Raw genomic sequence first — 16,710 nt, 5'->3', positions numbered from 1 at the left:
CAAAATTCATTTGCTGAGGGCCCTCTGAGGGAGGAATCTCATTCAGGAGGCAGGACACACCTGTAAAAAAAAATACGAACTTGCAAAGCCTGGAGATAAGGAGTCTATCCCAGAGCGCTTACACCGTCCCAGTTAGCTGTACTGTGCGGGGCCCCAGGATACAGGGACATTTTTAGGAAGAAAGGTAAAATAGCAGAAATGGGTTTTCCACTTATGTATACCTTGAATATGCTAAAGAAAAGAATATATTGCAATGTAGAATTAAGGGAAAAAAAGAATCATCTAAAAATGTGTTTTACTTTTTCCCATTTCTTACCTAAGGCAGTTTCCTAAAATTTGTTAACCACACAACAGAAGAGGTCCGTGAACCAAATGCTAAGGCATTCATTACTATTTAGCTGAACTCTAAAAAGCATTATTATGAGCATATTTACAGTGTTTTTCAAAGAAAGGTGGCTGTTAAACTCCATCTTTCTTTTTTGTTGTTTTATCATAAAAACTTTCAACAGCATCATCTCAAGAAAGAACTAGGGACAAGGATTCAGAAGACTTGAATTCTAGGCACAGTTCTACCTTTAAATAGCTATGTGATTTGGGTTATGTCACTTTACTAAGGGTTTCAGTTTCCTAGCTTTAAAATAAAGGCATGTTCTGAGATAATTACTGAGTTTCTTCCAGGGACTAAATTCCACAACAGCCATTCTAGAGGTCCACAATTTACAACTGTAAAGCAAGTCACAAATAGAATTCTTTAAGAGTCAAACTCCAGGTGAAAGACCTCTCCATTCATTATGTCTTTAAGGATTCTGTTCCTTCTCCGTGTAATCAAAAGTGAGAGCAGCCTGAGGGATATACAAGAACAATGCATCATCACTGCTATGATTAAACGGAGAAAGCTCCAGAGCTGACTGGCTGCTGTATAAATCACAAATTAAAACTTTGTTGTGGACGACATTTGTGTACATCCCAGACTATCACAAAAATGTCACAGGAATAATAAAGGATATGAACACCCAGATTAAGGCCCTACAAGATCCTTCTCTCTCTCTCAGTAAATGGTTAAGTTCCTAATTTGAAGGAGGACTATGGCCGAATCTCCTTTTCGGGCTTCTCATTCTTATTGCCTTATTAATCTTAATATGTTGCTTTGTTCACTGTTTCTCTACTTGGTGCCGAGACTCCATTGCTACAATGACTACACCACAGCAGACGATCCTTTTCGCGCGTGAGGACGCCTCTTCACTGTCAGCGCTGGATTCAGCTGCCTCCACCTTTCGTAACTCCCTAATACATTCCTACCCTGATCAATATTGACCCCAGTAGGTAGGGACAGCTCTGCGCCCCTATTCAGCACGAAGAATTTACAGAAGATGAGACCTTCCACCTTCAACCCCCTTAAAGATTTCAGGGTCAAGATTGTTCAGGGGGAAATGAAGGAGCAGGAGGCTGGCTGAGGAGAAAGCAAAAGCTGGTGCTTTGCACCCCACTTAGTGCAAGAAAAGGACAAATGGATATAAGATTCTATCCATGATAAAGAAAAAGGGGGGAATGAAAGACACCCCCCCCCCCGTCGTTAACTAATTAACTGCTCTTTTGTTGTGTAAGAGTACCCCTCCTCCCCTTGCAATGAAAAGACCCTTCCCCCAGGGTTGAATTCAAGGTAACTGCTCTTTTGCCTTTCTGTAACCGCTTGGCTTTTAGGGCATGACACTTGTCTCCTGTTTGAACAAGATACCTTCTCCTAATAGCCGAGGCATGGTCACGCAGGCAAGGGGGCTGCATGGTCACGTAGGTCACGTAGACAGGGGGCTGCACAGTCACGTAGACAGGATGTCTTTCTGCTGAGTAATAAGGTCAAACTTCCCCTCTTTGTTTCCCCTTCCCGCCTTTCTCTTCGCGCGAGGGGGTCTTCCAAAGCCAATCCCCTAACACCAAGTATGCCTTTTTTCAAATGTTCAAATTGTCAGCCAATCGGCCCCGTCCCATCCGGGACTTGTTTGTACCTGTCTATAAAAATCCTGCACCACCCCAGCCTGGTGTGCTCAGCTAGCAGGAGCTGCGGACCACCCGCAGGCGCCCGCGCTACAATAAAGAACCTCTTGCTGTTTGCATCCTGTGGCAGTGTTGAATTCTTGGGTAAGGGGATCCGCAGGTCTTTCACATTCATAGTCCAAGAATAGTCTTTTCCCATAGGATGTTCCTGGTGATTACTGATCAGCTCACACAGAAAAAGAGACATGTCTATTCTAGGTCACACTGGCTGTATCTGTCAGTTCCTGGCTGCAAGCAAGAGAAGGAAACTCAGCTATATCTAAACAAAGAGGTCAGGAGGATATTGGCAGCTCCTGAGACCAAGCTTGGAGAGCAGGCAGAAACCCAAAGAGGCCTTGAGGTTGTATAGCTTGAGCAACAAAGGACTCATGTCCTACCACGGAAAAAATCTGGTCCTCAGGCCCCACCTGTGACCCCTCTGACTCCACAAACTTTTCTTCCTACCTTGACTCACTCACAGAAATACTGTAGGAGCAAGGGTCTCCTTACTCCCAGCTAAAGCAGGAATTTGGTGCTTCAGATTAGAGGCCAGAGTAAGAATCTGAAGTCAGGCAACACCCACCCTTCCCAGACCAGGCACAGTAGAAAAGTCCGTGAAAGGGACATGTGTGCCTAATAAGTGTGTGTTGGGGGCAGGGGGAAAAGAGTAAGTGCCCAACAGTAAAAAAAGAAAAAGAACAAAGAAAACAAAAAAAGCAGATCTCCATATATTGTTCAAAATATTAATAAGAGAAAGCAAATTATATATGCATATTTGTTGCTTAGTGGATTAAGTGGAAAATAATAATCACAGATTAAAAGCCATTGTAAATATTTTAATATAACCTAAAATTTTTTTACCTTTTAATTCCATAGGTAAACATGAATAAATTTTTTCAGTAAAAATTCAAATGTTCCTTAAATATATAGAGTAAAAATTTCAAACATTTTACACCCCCCAATCTAGCTTTTTCCTAAAGGTAACTCTCACCTTCCATTTGTTGTTAAATTTTCTGGAACTTCTTCTACTCATTTACAGAGCTATATAAAGGAAAAGATAACATATGCATATATACATTTATACACGTGCACGAAGGTGAAATAATATATTGCATATGTAGGTATGCAATGTGTTATTTTCTACTTAAAATATGTAGTGAAGACCTTTTCAGATAAATCCCCATAGACCTACCTTACTCTTAACTGTTGTTTAGCATTACATTGTCTGTTATTCAGCATATTCAATTACTCCAGTACTGCTTGATATTTAAATTCATTCCAAACTGTTAATTCAAATGGGAGCAAAGCACTAAACCCTTGTTTTAAAGCACTTAGCAGAGTGAGTGAGTGTGTGTGTGTGTGTGTGTGTGTGTGTATACTTTCCTTCTCTTTAAAATGAAGCATTATATGGGGCACAGGATGAAATAATACTGTATTTATCCAAGTAAAGTCAACATTTGTCTCCTGCAGGAAGGAGGGAAAAACGATTCATATTGAAATCTGCTCATAGCTTGAACCAGTTGGATGATTTTAGCTGTAAGTAACAGAGATCCAACAACAACAAAAAAGTGGATAAAGCAATTAGGGTGCTTGTTGCCTCACAGCAAGAAACTCAGAGGTAGAAGGTTTTAGGAAAGGAGGGATATCAACAGGGTTCCATCTTTCTCACCTCCTTCCTTGGCACGTTGACTCTTTTTTCTGCCATGGGAATAACAGATCTGCAGCAGTTCTACGGTTTTCATCCTCGTGCAACATTTAAATCCATTTAAAAAGCACAACCCACTTTTATTCTTTTTTTTAAGAGTAAGGAAACATTTCCCGAAAGCCCCTAAATAAACTGTCATTTGTATTTAATTGGCCAAGACTGTATCGTATGTTCACACTCGCAGGCAACACAGCAAAGGGAATAGAATGACCCCAACTGGCTTAGACTAGAAAACATGGGCCACCCCAGCCCTTTGCAGCGGAAAAAGAGCTTGTGAAACATGGCTACCCCATACCTGAAAGAACGCTGGGTTTCATTAGCAAGAAAAGAGTTGAGGTAGAGAAGATGACTGTCTGTATGCCAACAACGATGCCCCTGCCACAAGCTTCCCTAGAAAAATTCACGACGCACAAGTGAGGGTCTTTGGAAAGCCTAAGTCATTAGTAGGCCAAGTAAGTAACGTCTCCTGTCCTGAGCATCAGGGCTGCAGAGTTCATGGGACAGTGAGGAGGTGGGAACTCAAAGACCCACTTCAAACAAATGCTCCAGACCAGGGAGCAGAAGTTCTGGCTTTGCCCGTCCCACACTTCCTCATTCCCTCCGCATCTCTCCCACTGCAAAACAACTGTGAGATAGAATCCTGGAGGGTGAAAACAGATGTTTTCTCTGAAATAGCAGCTTAGCAGTTAGGCCTAAGGGAAATATGTGTCTGTATGTATGCGATGTGTGCACATACGTCTATGGTCACGTATGTGGGTGTGTTTTTCTAAAATCACTGTATTGTTCAAGATTTTATTTATTTATTTATTTAGAAGGAGAGAGAGCATGAGCATGTGTGAGCAGGGGGAGGGGCAAAGGGAGAGGGAGAGAGAGAATCTCCAGCGAACAGTGTGGGGCAGGGAGCCCAGCCAGAGCTAGATCTCACGACTCTGAGATCTTGGCCCAAGCCAAAAATCAAGAGTCCAGTGCTTAACCAACTGAGCAACCCAGGTCCCCTGAGGCTTTTATATTAAAAGTTAAATGAGTGGTAAGATTAAGGGGGACACTTGAATGAACACTGGGTGTTGCACGTAAGTGATGAGTCACTAAATCCTACACCTGACAATAGTAGTATGTCAACTGTATGTTAGCTAACTAGAATAAAAATAAAAATTTGGACGGGGAAAAAAAAAGAAAAATAATAAAACATTCAGAAAATAGAGGCAAACAAGAAGGAAAAATTTTTTTTTTAATTTTTTTTTTTTTTTAATTTTTTATTTTTTATAAACATATGTTTTTATCCCCAGGGGTACAGGTCTGTGAATCACCAGGTTTACACACTTCACAGCACTCACCAAATCACATACCCTCCCCAATGTCCATAATCCCACCCCCTTCTCCCAAACCCCCTCCCCCCGCAACCCTCAGTTTGTTTTGTGAGATTAAGAGTCACTTATGGTTTGTCTCCCTCCCAATCCCATCTTGTTTCATTTATTCTTCTTCTACCCACTTGATTACCCAAAATTTTTCAGCCAGAAAGAACTACCGTTGATATAGGATTATACCATTTTATAGTTAAAATTCTTTCTCACGTCAATGTTTGTTTATCCCATCAAGGAAAATTAATTCAAAAACACAGATTTTTCTATTGCCACAGACTCACTTCTCAGTATCATTCCTAAAATGCATCGATAAAAACGTTGGAAGTGTCTGCTTTTGCGAAACTTGTGCACAAATTTCATCACAATGTGATGGAAGCAACCAAGCAAAATAAAACGAAACACAAATGATTCCTCCGTAAATAGCAGTTCTGGCAACACTACTCTAGCACTGTGCTAGCAGGTTATTATGAAATGCACGATAATATAAGTTCTGACTCACCAAATTTTATCACCCAATCTATAAGGATCTGAGCCTTTCCCAAAGCAGCTGTATCTCTAACCCAGATGTTCTACTGGCGTTCTTTCTTCCTGGGCCTCTCCAGTATTGACTGGCACCGTCTCTCTACCCGATTTTTGTGCCAGCCCACTACCAACCAGCAACAACGCAACATTAAACAGGAATGATACCCGGCAGCACTGTTGGAAAATGGAAATGAGAGTCTTCATTAATTTAGAAAATCCAGGACTGCGTATGAACATTTTCTGCAATAATTTCTCTCCCTGATTAAGTCAATAACTAAACCAGTACTCACAGCCATATTATCCAGACCATTTGCTTTGATCGTTTCCTCTGGTTAAAAGCAAGCATTTGTTTTTTCACTCTCAGGCTCTCAAAAGTAAAGAGACAAGTTTAGATCAAAACGAGTAATGCTCAGTCCTCACGGAAATCCAGAAGACAATTCCCCATGTTTCAGCAGAGTGGCCCTGAGCCGGCACATACATGCTAATAGGCTTTTGGAAAGACAACAGATAATGCTGCAGAAAGAGGCTTTGGCCAAGATACAACATAGATGTAGTGCCACTGTATATGCTGTGCTGACTGCTGGCATCTGTTCATGGACCTTATCCTTGCCAAAGCTATACCATGAGAGTATTTATAATAAGGACATATAGACATGGTGCCCTGAAGTCAAAATATTTTATCTCCTAATAAACACAATCTCAATTTTGACAATTTAAAAAAGAGAGAGAGAGAGATTTGGGGGTAGAGTTAGGAAAACTCACTTTACCAAAGTTCAAATAGTGAAGTACTTTTTTAAATTCTCTCTACTGGGGTGCCTGGGTGGCTCAGTTAGTTAAGAGTCTGCCTTCGGCTCAGGTCATGATCTCAGGGTCCTGGGATCAAGTCCTGAATCAGGTGCCCTGCTCTGCAGGGAGTCTGCTTCTCCCTCTCCCTTTGCCTCTCTCCCTCACTCGTGTTCTCACTCATGTTCTCCCTCATTCTCTCTCTCTCTCTCAAATAAATAAAATCTTTAAAAATAAAAATTAAAAAATTTCCCTATACCACAATCTACTGCCACAGTATTAAGACTAATAAATGGCAATAAAGTCTAGTGTTGCTGACCATAAAAGAAGCTTCTAAATTACAGTTTGAATAATAATTAAACACATGTGTTTATGTATATGGAGCTGCCCCTAGTGTCAGATTTGATATCTAATATTATGGAGTTGCCTATAATTCATGCTTCACAACAAGACAGGTCTTTTTATGTCAGAAACCAAATGCAAGATGGCCTCTTCTTAATGTCCACATGCCCCTTGGCACCTAAATTTAAATTGTGTATTATTCTTGTGTGGTTCAAAATCTGATTATTTTTTGATAGAAATTTAATGTAAATGGCACCTGGGTATATTTAGAGTGGCCTGTAGCTAGAGTCCAACTATCATAGACAATATGCTGGCATTTGCTTGGAGAAGATAAAATTTTCAAAAGGCAGGGGTCAGCTGTAGCAGGTCACGAAGAACTGTTCACGAAGTCACTGATTCCTGGAAGATAAAACTAGTGTCTTAACACCCTGGAAGTTTTCCCAGACCTCTTGGCTACAGCAGATAAAGTCCAGTTTATGCCCTTGCTCAGATGTATTTCTTTGCTGATCATGGAAAATGGGAGCAAGGGAGCATAGTGCTTTGTATTTGATTTTGCAGGGGCCAGAACAACTCTCTATCCACTCAGTCGGTCATCCAACAAATATTCAGTGGGCATTTACTATGTACCCAGCATTGTATAAGAAGCTAGAGATAATGATGGTGAGGCAAAACAAATATTCTCATATGTTCATGAAGCATAAAGTTTAATGGATAAGATTAACATTAAGCAAATAATTGTACAAATAAATATGAAATTGTCACTATGATAAATGCTGCCCATGAAAAGGGTGTAATATTATCAGGGCACAGAGGAAGGATATTTGGCACAGCTAAGGAAGTAAGGGAAATCTTCTCTGGAAAAGAAACAATTGAGATAAAGTCTGAAAAGTAAGTGAAAATTATTAAGTGAAGAAGGAGGGAGATCATTCCCTACATGAGGAAAAACTGTGAGGCAACCCCAGACAGAAGGAGCACACATGCTTGGAGGACTGGTGGACCAGGATGGCTAAAGCAGAGAGAAGGAAGACAGGCTCTTGCAAGATGAGCCTCAAGAGGGAGAAAGAGGTAGGAAGGCACAAGACCTTGTTTACCAGATTAAGGGCTCATATTATTAGCCAGTAGACAAAATCAGGGCAAACATAACTTTAGAAAGAGGTAATGGATGCTTATCAAAGGGATTAAAGTAAACACAGTGACTTCTTAGTATCATGTTCAAGAAACAACACTGGAGTCTGAAGAAGACACCAAAGGAATACAACAGTCCATACCCAGAACCCAGAAGCAGCCCAGCTAAGATAAGGGAATCTGTCCCATGTTGTAGGAGAACCTCTTCACATGATACAATGATTTACTAGAGGAAAAGGTCATGCAAAATGACAAGAGGGAATGGAATCTGGGAAAAATTTCATGGGAAAAGACTGACGGTCAATAGAATTTCTGCAAGTACAAATGAAGGGTTGTGGGATTGGTATTCTTGACAAAAGCATCAATGTGAACAAAAACCGAATTCCCAAAGTGGCCGATGCTGGCTGTCTTCAGAGGAAACAGTAGAAAATTCAGTTAAGTTGTGATACAGGTCATGTATGGAGATGGTGCAACGCGGTGATGTCTTACATTTAAATAATGCTCTACACCTTTATTAAACTCTCTGATTTACAATCTATAAATCTCCAAAACTAAATACTATGAGAGAGATAGGGAAGCTTTAGCAATTATTCCCATTTCATTTAAATCTAGAGAGGGTAAATAATTTGTCCAAGAACATACAATTAGCAAATGATTGCCCAGGATTAAAACACAGATCACTCAAGTTTCTACTCATTTAGGATTCACAAATTTCAGTCATTTTGAATCCATCTTTATTTTTTGCCACATTTGCATATCGCTTTACTGTTATATACTTAACTGTTTCTTTCAATTAACCTCACTTTTTCCTTAAAAAAAATTTTTTTAAGGAAACCTTATGTCACTCCGCAAAATAGAAAACCAGTATCATTTGGCACAAATGTAATGGTAAACATAAACGCTTTTAAGAACAGAACAATTCTAGATACTATAGTCTTTAAAAGAGCCTGAGAGGGGCACCTGAGCAGCTCAGTCGGTTAAGGGTTTGCCTTTGGCTCAGGCCATGATCTCAGAGTCCTGGGATCAAACCCCAAGTCAGGCTCCCTACTCAGCGGGAGTCTGGTTCTCCCTCTGCCCCTCTACCTTGTTTGTACTCTTTCTCTCTCAAATAAATAGATAAAATCTTTAAAAATAAAATAAAAGAGCCTGAAACATCAACATTTCTTTGTTAAGAAGAGAGATTAGCAAGTATTACAAAGGTGTTAAGAAAACATGCTGGTGAGGATATGGAGAAATGGAAACATTTCAAATGCTCCTGGTGGGTGGGAGTATAAATTGGGACAACCACTTTGGGGAGCAATTAGTCAATGTTTATATACTTTATAAATATATGTACATGTATATGTGTGTGTGTGTATATATGTGTATGTATATGTGCGTGTGTGTGTGTATGTGTATGTATATATATATATATATATATCAAACATATATACTGCAAACAGTATATATGTATATTTACTTATTTATACACATTATTTTGAGTACAGAAATTCTACTTCTAGATATATGCCCTAGAGCAGGGATCAGTAAACTCTTCTCTGTAACGGTCCAGAGGGTAAATATTTTAAACGTTGCAGGCCATACATTCTCTGGAAGAACAATTTATCCCTGCTGTGGTAATGCAAAAAACAGTAATTGATAATATATAAACAAATGAGAATGGCTGAACTCCAACAAAACCTTATTTATAGACACTAAAATTTGATTTTCTTGTAGTTTTAAGAACTGAACCATTTTTAAAGCTTTTTTAAAATTATGAAATGTCAAACACATGAAGAAAAATGTAAAAATATTAATATGAATACACATGCCCAGACCCAGATTTTTAATACTTACTGGGTTGGTTTTGCCAAAGGATAAATCTCTAGAAGAAGGTGGTGAATCTGTGGTACAAAAAAAAAAAATAAAAAATAAAACACTGAGAGTATTTTGTGTGGAAGTTTTCAATATTCAGTGTTTTTAGAAATGTCATTGACTTTTGGTACACATGTGAAATATGTAAATAACTTTTATAATAAAATAGCTGGGAGGTTTAAAGAAAATAGGCAAACAGGGCTCCTTGAAAAGTTAGTGCTATACAATAAATGAGTATAAGTATTACTAAAAGGCAGTGACATTTTGAAATGTTCACATACTCAGTGTTAGTTGTTGAATATTTATGGAAATGACTGCCTTGTCTTTTGTCAAAACAAAACAGAATTTCCTTTTTCTCCTTTTATCTCCTCTACCACAATAGCAGGACTCCAGTTTTTGATGAAATTTCATTCATATTTTAATCATTTGGAAGTATCAACAGCTGAAACTTTTTTAAAATATTGAATGTTGTTTGTTTGTACTTGATACATAATTATGTATGTCAAAGATGACAGTAAAAATATGTCTCACAAATATCAAGGGCTTACAATATGCCAACAGTGTGTTCAGTGTTTTACAAATATAATCTCATGTAATCCTTATTTAACCCTGTTACGTACACTTACTACTGTCTCTGTTTTTCACGTGGGGACGTGGAAAGAGCTCAATGTGATGGTAATGTAGATGGGCCCAAAAGGTGAAGTTAGGATGTGGGGTGGCTTGGAGTTTGAGATGAGTCCTCTTTAGCCCAGCGGGAGTCCCTGTCTTTTGTCACTCTGCGAGTACGCTGTCTCAAAAAATGAAAAACATCTGTAAGTCAAATTCTGTCATACGAAGCAGGGAAACATCAAATTTTCTCTTAACATTTCTCAAACTAAATCGGCCCTTACTAGATTTTTGAAACCCTTTGGGTCATAAACACTCCATTTTAATATGTTTTATTGTAATAAGATCTAAGTATTTGCCACAATTCAATTTTACAGCTCTAACTGTACACTTGGAATGTTCACATGTTAAATTATACTAAGCAGGAGGGCTAAGACAATTTAGTATACTCCTGACTGCCATGCACTTGCTAGAACTTAAGGAGATTCTCTTTAAGAAAACACTGTCTCTGAATGCACATCTCAGGAGACCTAGGATTCCTCCAGTAAGGAGGGCGCTGTTTCTGATGGTCGCAGAACGCTTCAGCAACTGACCAGTGTCTGGCCATGTGCTCTTGCTTGCCCAGCCCAGAAAGCGCTAGCAGTCTCTGTGAGAGGTCAGGCTGTCACTATTATGTTACTAACAGGTAAATAGGTGTCAGGCTGAGTCAGCACAATTCCACAGGTTTTTTGTTGTTGTTGTTGTTGTTTTTTTTTAAAGATTTTATTTATTTGACAGATTGAGAGAGAGAGAGAGAGATCACAAGTAGGCAGAGAGGCAGGCAGGGTCGGAGAGGGAAGCAAGCTCCCCGCTGAGCAGAGAGACTGATGCGGGGCTCCATCCCAGGACCCTGAGATCATGACCTGAAGGCAGAGGCTTAACCCACTGAGCCACCCAGGCGCCCCAATTCCACAGGTTTTAGACCGACAAGTCCTGAACTTGGCTTGCTATCCTAGCTTCTCACTTGAGATACCTGGTCAATGATCTAGTAAGAACAAATGGTCCACTGTGTAGTCAACTATTTTGTGGTATTACAACCCTAAAATTGCAGCAGCTTACAACAACATTTACTCTTTTACATAAAGGAGGCAGTTCAGCGCAGAAGTGTTGAGGACATAAGGAGCCAGGTAGGATTACGTAGGTGGAGCTGGGTCCACCAGGCCAGCTCTGTGGGTCCACTCCTCTGGGAATCCAGACTGAGGAAGCAGCCAGACATAGGGCGTGGTGCTCTTACAGTGAAGGGCAGACAGTCAAGGGGAAATTGAAACATCACACAAGCTCATTTAAAGCCTCTGCTCAGACATGACTTAACTAATATCCCATGTACACCACCAACTAAAGCAAGTCACAATACCGCGGTCAAAGTTAAGGGGGAAAGGAAGTATACGTCACCTATAAGGAAGATACTGAGAAAATTGTGGCAATGAGCATTCAAAAATTCTTTAGTGGGAGGAAGGTAACAATTGGGAACAATAGTTCAATTTACCATAGTAGGAAAAACATCAAAGAAGGTGTGGAGATAGATATATATATATGATATCTACATGGCACACATGGAATGTTCACATATATAGATATATATGCCATACAGACACAATATAGACACATACATATATTTACATTCACCTATACAATTTATAAAAATTATAGTATCTAATTTTTACTAGGAGAAAAATCAATTTTTCTAAAATTATATCCATTACCTTTATAATATTTTGGGGAAAATCTCAAAGCCCCTTCATCTTACATTTCCACATGGAGGGACTTCAGCATTTCTCAACCTCCTCACTCACTCCTTCTAGGACTGGCAATAACAGGAGCATTTAGAAGTGTCTGGGAATTCACGATGCAGGTTGTCTGGGCTCTCTCCTGCTTAGTAGGAGAGTACGCTCTGATGTATCCTCTTTCATGAGGAAAGAGGTCTGACCTGCCCAGTTGTGCCAGTGACTAGATGGATGGATTTTATTCAGAAGGAATCTAGCAAGCCTACTGTGACCCCATACTTAGTTATATCTTCTGCCCAACTGTTATTAGTAATTCAAGATCCATCCATCTGACTTCTATGTTCATTTTTCAGTTGGTTCCACCTTAAGCAGGGAAGGAGAGTGTTCTTTATTGATCCCCCTCCAAACTCTAGTAATAATAAGAGCAATAATAATAATATAAATATTTATTAAGTACCTACAGCTTAAATATAGGACCTCATCTAATTATCACAATAAGCCTAAAATTGTGAAGTTTACTTTATAGTTGAAGAAACCCAGCCTCAAAAGAGCTATGTGATCCTGCCAAGGTCACCTAGCTAATAAATAGATCGACTGAGTTGCAATAGCAGCTTTTTTGGAAGCCAACACAGATGAGCTCTGTCCCAGCCCAGACTGCTTCCACACATTGTAAAGGTGGAGGAGGAGAGCAGGGGAGACATGAGAAGGCAGAACTTCTGTCAGGTAGTTTTATGTTCTTGGTTTATCTTTCAGCAAATTGTACTCTTAATAATTTAGATATGTTTTAATGTAGAGCTTTATCATCTTGCAAATTTCAGTAATTTACTAAGATAGCTTGGATTTTGTTTGAAGACAAGAGTAAGATAGGGTTTAATTCAAATTAGTGCAAATTTTTATAAATATATCTCTATTTTGATATGAAGGTATTACTAGTCCAGAGAGGAATAATGACCCCTCTGTGAATTTTTGTCCAAGACCTGGACCTTACCATGTTTTCTGCCATGCTGAAGTTCTTCCGTGACTGACTGTTTTCAAATTGTGATAATTAGAGGTGTGACTTCTATCTATATAATTATACAACTCGTGGATTTAGCCAGCATTAGGGTAGAATAATTTTCACCAGTGACAGATAGTGGGATTTTTATTCTTTATCTGATAGTTTGATATTTACCTGGTCCTTTAGAAAGGATATTTATGTAACTTTTTAGGCTTCCTGGTTTTAATTTTGATGACAATATGATATCATGTCTCTTTTTCTTTAAACCCTGAGATTAATAAAACGTATTCCTAGAGACTTCCCATTCACATAAGTGCTATTATCTCAAAATCTTGATATAGGGAAACACCACAGACCTCAATTCCTTCTGCCCTTTTCTCTGTGTTACTTGTCAAACCGTTATTGGAAATGAGCCTCTGACCTTTTTTTCTCCCACACAATTTCTAATAAAGATGCTGCCACACGGCCGTATCCTAGTAACTAGGTTTTACACTGAGAAAGACGATTAAGAAAGAGTCCAAGATATGGCTGGTTTCGAACATCAGCAAAGGTAATTTGCTAGTCTTGCTCTCTTTTTCAATTTCCTTAATTTAGATGAGTAACTCATCTAAGCTTAATGTTCTTTCTGATAAAAATACTGTCCTATGGACCCAGATTAGCATATTTGCTTTTGATTACCTTGCAGAACTATTTGCTCTCTTTTCTAAAAAGTTCAATAATTCATATAAGGCTCAGAGGAATAAAATCACTATGTGTGGCTGAAAAACTCCCAACTCCCCTGCTGGGGTTAAATGGCAGGCTTCAAAGAATTTTTTAAATAAATAATCAAGAAAGATTCTCCATCTTGCCTCTAACTACGGCGTAAGCAGTTCCTTAGTCGTCGGACTTTGCAGAGACCGGGAGCAACAGAAGTTTCACTGGCAGGTAGCGCCCAGCACAAACGCCGGGTCTTCCACCGAGGGCCGACCGGAAGTGCTCTCCAGCAGGCCTTGGTGGGACTGGAGTCCTCCACTTACAATGCGGGGGCTTGCTTTTATACTCCTGAAGTCCCAGCGTACAAAATGTACTCTTTCCAAGCAGATGTGAGCAGAAGAGAGGCAAGAATGTGCAGGCGGGGCGCCTGGGTGGTTCAGTGGGTTCAGCCTCTGCCTTCAGCTCAGGTCGTGATCTCAGGGTCCTGGGATCAAGCCCCACATCGGGCTCTCTGCTCAGCAGGGAGCCTGCCTCCACCCCCCCCACCCCACCCCCCCACCCCCCCCCACCCCCCGCCTGCCTCTCTGCCTACTTGTGATCTCTGTCAAATAAGTAAATAAATCTTTAAGGGGAAAAAAAAAAAAGACTGTTGCAGGCACCCTAGAGAAGAGCCCTCTGTTCTTTGAACTGTAGGCTGGGCACAAGAGAAGTCCGGTAGGAGAGCGCTGGATGGGTGGGTCACTGTGTTAGGAGATGGCACTTTCTGCTTCCCAGGTCACAGAGGAAGCCAAGCACCTCAACCCAGCCTGAGCCTAGTATGCCTCTCTCCCTTGGGATCAGGAAAGCCATATTCAGGCAGAATGCCGGTAGCTTTTGGTTGTGAACACAAAAGCAGGTTTCTTGAAACCACTCTTCTCTCCTGTCTGCTGCGCTTACCTAAACTTGGACCCTTCATGATGGCGACTCACTGGGCTGGCAGGTCTGCGCGTCCTATCCCACGTGCAGCTGGATTCACTCATCATGAGAATCACACTTCTCCAGGAGAGTCTTCACTGTAATGAGTCTAAAGAAATTTCTCAGAAATGTTAAGTCCTACCTAGAGGCTTACTTTTCAGTGCTTTGGTGGTGCTTGTTCTTCGTCTCAGTGAAATCAGCTTATCCCGCACCAAGGGGACCATGGATGCCGCATTGGTCAGTATTTTAGCTACAGTGGGGTTCCTTACCTAAATGGTTCAGACATCTGCTTCTGTTCTTTCTTCCTTTACTGCAAAAGGGCTCCATATGTCTTGTTTTAGCACAGTATGCTTGCCGCCACAGCAGATTAAACAATGCCAATTGAGAACCATATGGCAAAATATGAAAATCCAAATCAAATTTATATCCCTGTAATGCAAGATTTATTGAATTTTAGTTTCTCACACCCCATCATTATGTGATATCTGCATTCCACCTGTAGTGTGAGTTGTTTCATATTTTTCACTAAGTTGACCCACATTTGTACTCCTGAAAATTAACTTCAAAGGAAGCTACCATAAGTGTAATATGTAAATCATCATAAATGAAAAGTAAATATAGGGGCACCTGCGTGGCTCAGAGGGTTAAGCCTCTGCTTCAGCTCAGGTCATGATCTCAGGGTACTGAGATTGAGCCCTACATCAGTCTCTCCGCTCAGCAGGGAACCTGTTTCCCCCACCCCTGCCTGTCTCTCTGCCTATTTGTGATCTCTCGCTCTCTCTCTAATAAATAAATAAATACAATCTTTTTAAAAAGTAAATATAAAATAAATATATGATCATTAGAATTTGGAAATTTTCATGCCCCCTGAAAGTCATCTTGCAAACCAACAGTGGTTGCATACCATATTTTGAAAACTTCTGGTGTGCAGACTTAAAATTTACACATTTTTCTAGTAGACAGTAATGCATTTAATTATTTACAAAAATCAGGTATAAACATCCTTATTTTTAGAGATGAGAAACAGGCACATGTTCAAAAAAAAAAAAGAAAGAAAAAATATATATATAGAGAGAGAGAGTTTTCATGCTGAAAGAGACACTGACATTGATTTTATTTGAGGCCCATTTTTTCTAATTTTTCACAGTAGATGTGTGACTTGCCCAGGATCATTTGTGGTCCAAGAGCCTGAAATTCCAAGGTTCAGGTCTTTTAGAACAGTGCCTCTTTTAATTGTTTCCATGCATACAGTAAAAATAATCCTTCTTGTGACTGTCCACATTTTGGTTGCACTAAAAATGTGTCAAAATTATATATGTGAATTGATGATTGAACAATGAAAAATAATTCCTCAAAACATAAAAATTTTATTTGGTAAGGCAGGTGTTACTTTTCTTTCCATTCGGCAGATTTAAAAAATCATGCATTTAAATAATGTGTCCCAAGTCAAACATGTTTCTATAAAACTAGAAACAAAAAAAAGTTAAAATTTTTATAAGACTCAAGTGGGGTTTTAAGATAACGCTTTATAAATTACATTAGAAGACAGCACCATTTTGAAATTCCTCCTAGTAAAAAATATATTAAATTATATAAACAATTTAATTGGAATAAAATGCCTTAATGATTTCTTCATGAAATTAATGAAGAGGTAAATTGTAATCATCCAAAGCAAATAGTGAACCTAAAATTTCAGATAAGACAACACTCAGTTTACTAATCAAAAGGAATAAAAAGGTATTACGTAGATGTTCAACAAAAATATCCAAAAGATAAGAAAAAAAAAAAGACTGGCATGATTACTATGCCATTAAACATCACATTAATTCATGCTACAAATAAATGGGTTTTTAACAAATGACTGTGGCCTCCACGCTAATTTAGTTTACTTCTAAATATAAATGTAATATGGGAATTTACAATCTCTAAGTGAGAGAGAAGAAGAGCAAATCAATATTGCTCCCGCACGCCCTC

The 16,710-nt window shown here is 39.4% G+C and overlaps 1 long non-coding RNA gene across 8 annotated transcripts in view; it reads right to left on the bottom strand.

Moving 5' to 3' along the window:
* Positions 1-5,134: 5,134 nt before the first annotated feature.
* The window catches only part of LOC106003814, a 45,717-nt gene continuing 34,141 nt past the window's right edge, over positions 5,135-16,710 (bottom strand). For 4 of the 8 annotated variants that reach the window (XR_006602879.1, XR_006602877.1, XR_006602884.1 and 1 more), the window contains 5 exons: positions 15,006-15,165; positions 14,719-14,845; positions 10,344-10,510; positions 9,706-9,752; positions 5,135-5,986 (listed from right to left, as the gene is read on the bottom strand). This is a non-coding gene — a long non-coding RNA (uncharacterized LOC106003814). Of the gene's footprint in view, positions 5,987-9,705; positions 9,753-10,343; positions 10,515-14,718; positions 14,846-15,005; positions 15,166-16,710 lie in introns of all 8 variants that reach the window. The other 4 variants (XR_006602878.1, XR_006602881.1, XR_006602882.1 and 1 more) reach the window with 4 other exon arrangements.

Source organism: Mustela putorius, unplaced genomic scaffold (assembly GCF_011764305.1).
Source record: "Mustela putorius furo isolate JIRA1106 unplaced genomic scaffold, ASM1176430v1.1 tig00003898_pilon_pilon_pilon, whole genome shotgun sequence".
Classification (NCBI taxonomy): domain Eukaryota; kingdom Metazoa; phylum Chordata; class Mammalia; order Carnivora; family Mustelidae; genus Mustela; species Mustela putorius.
Note: the sequence above shows the minus strand (reverse complement) of the source record. Positions and strands in the feature narration are given on the sequence as shown.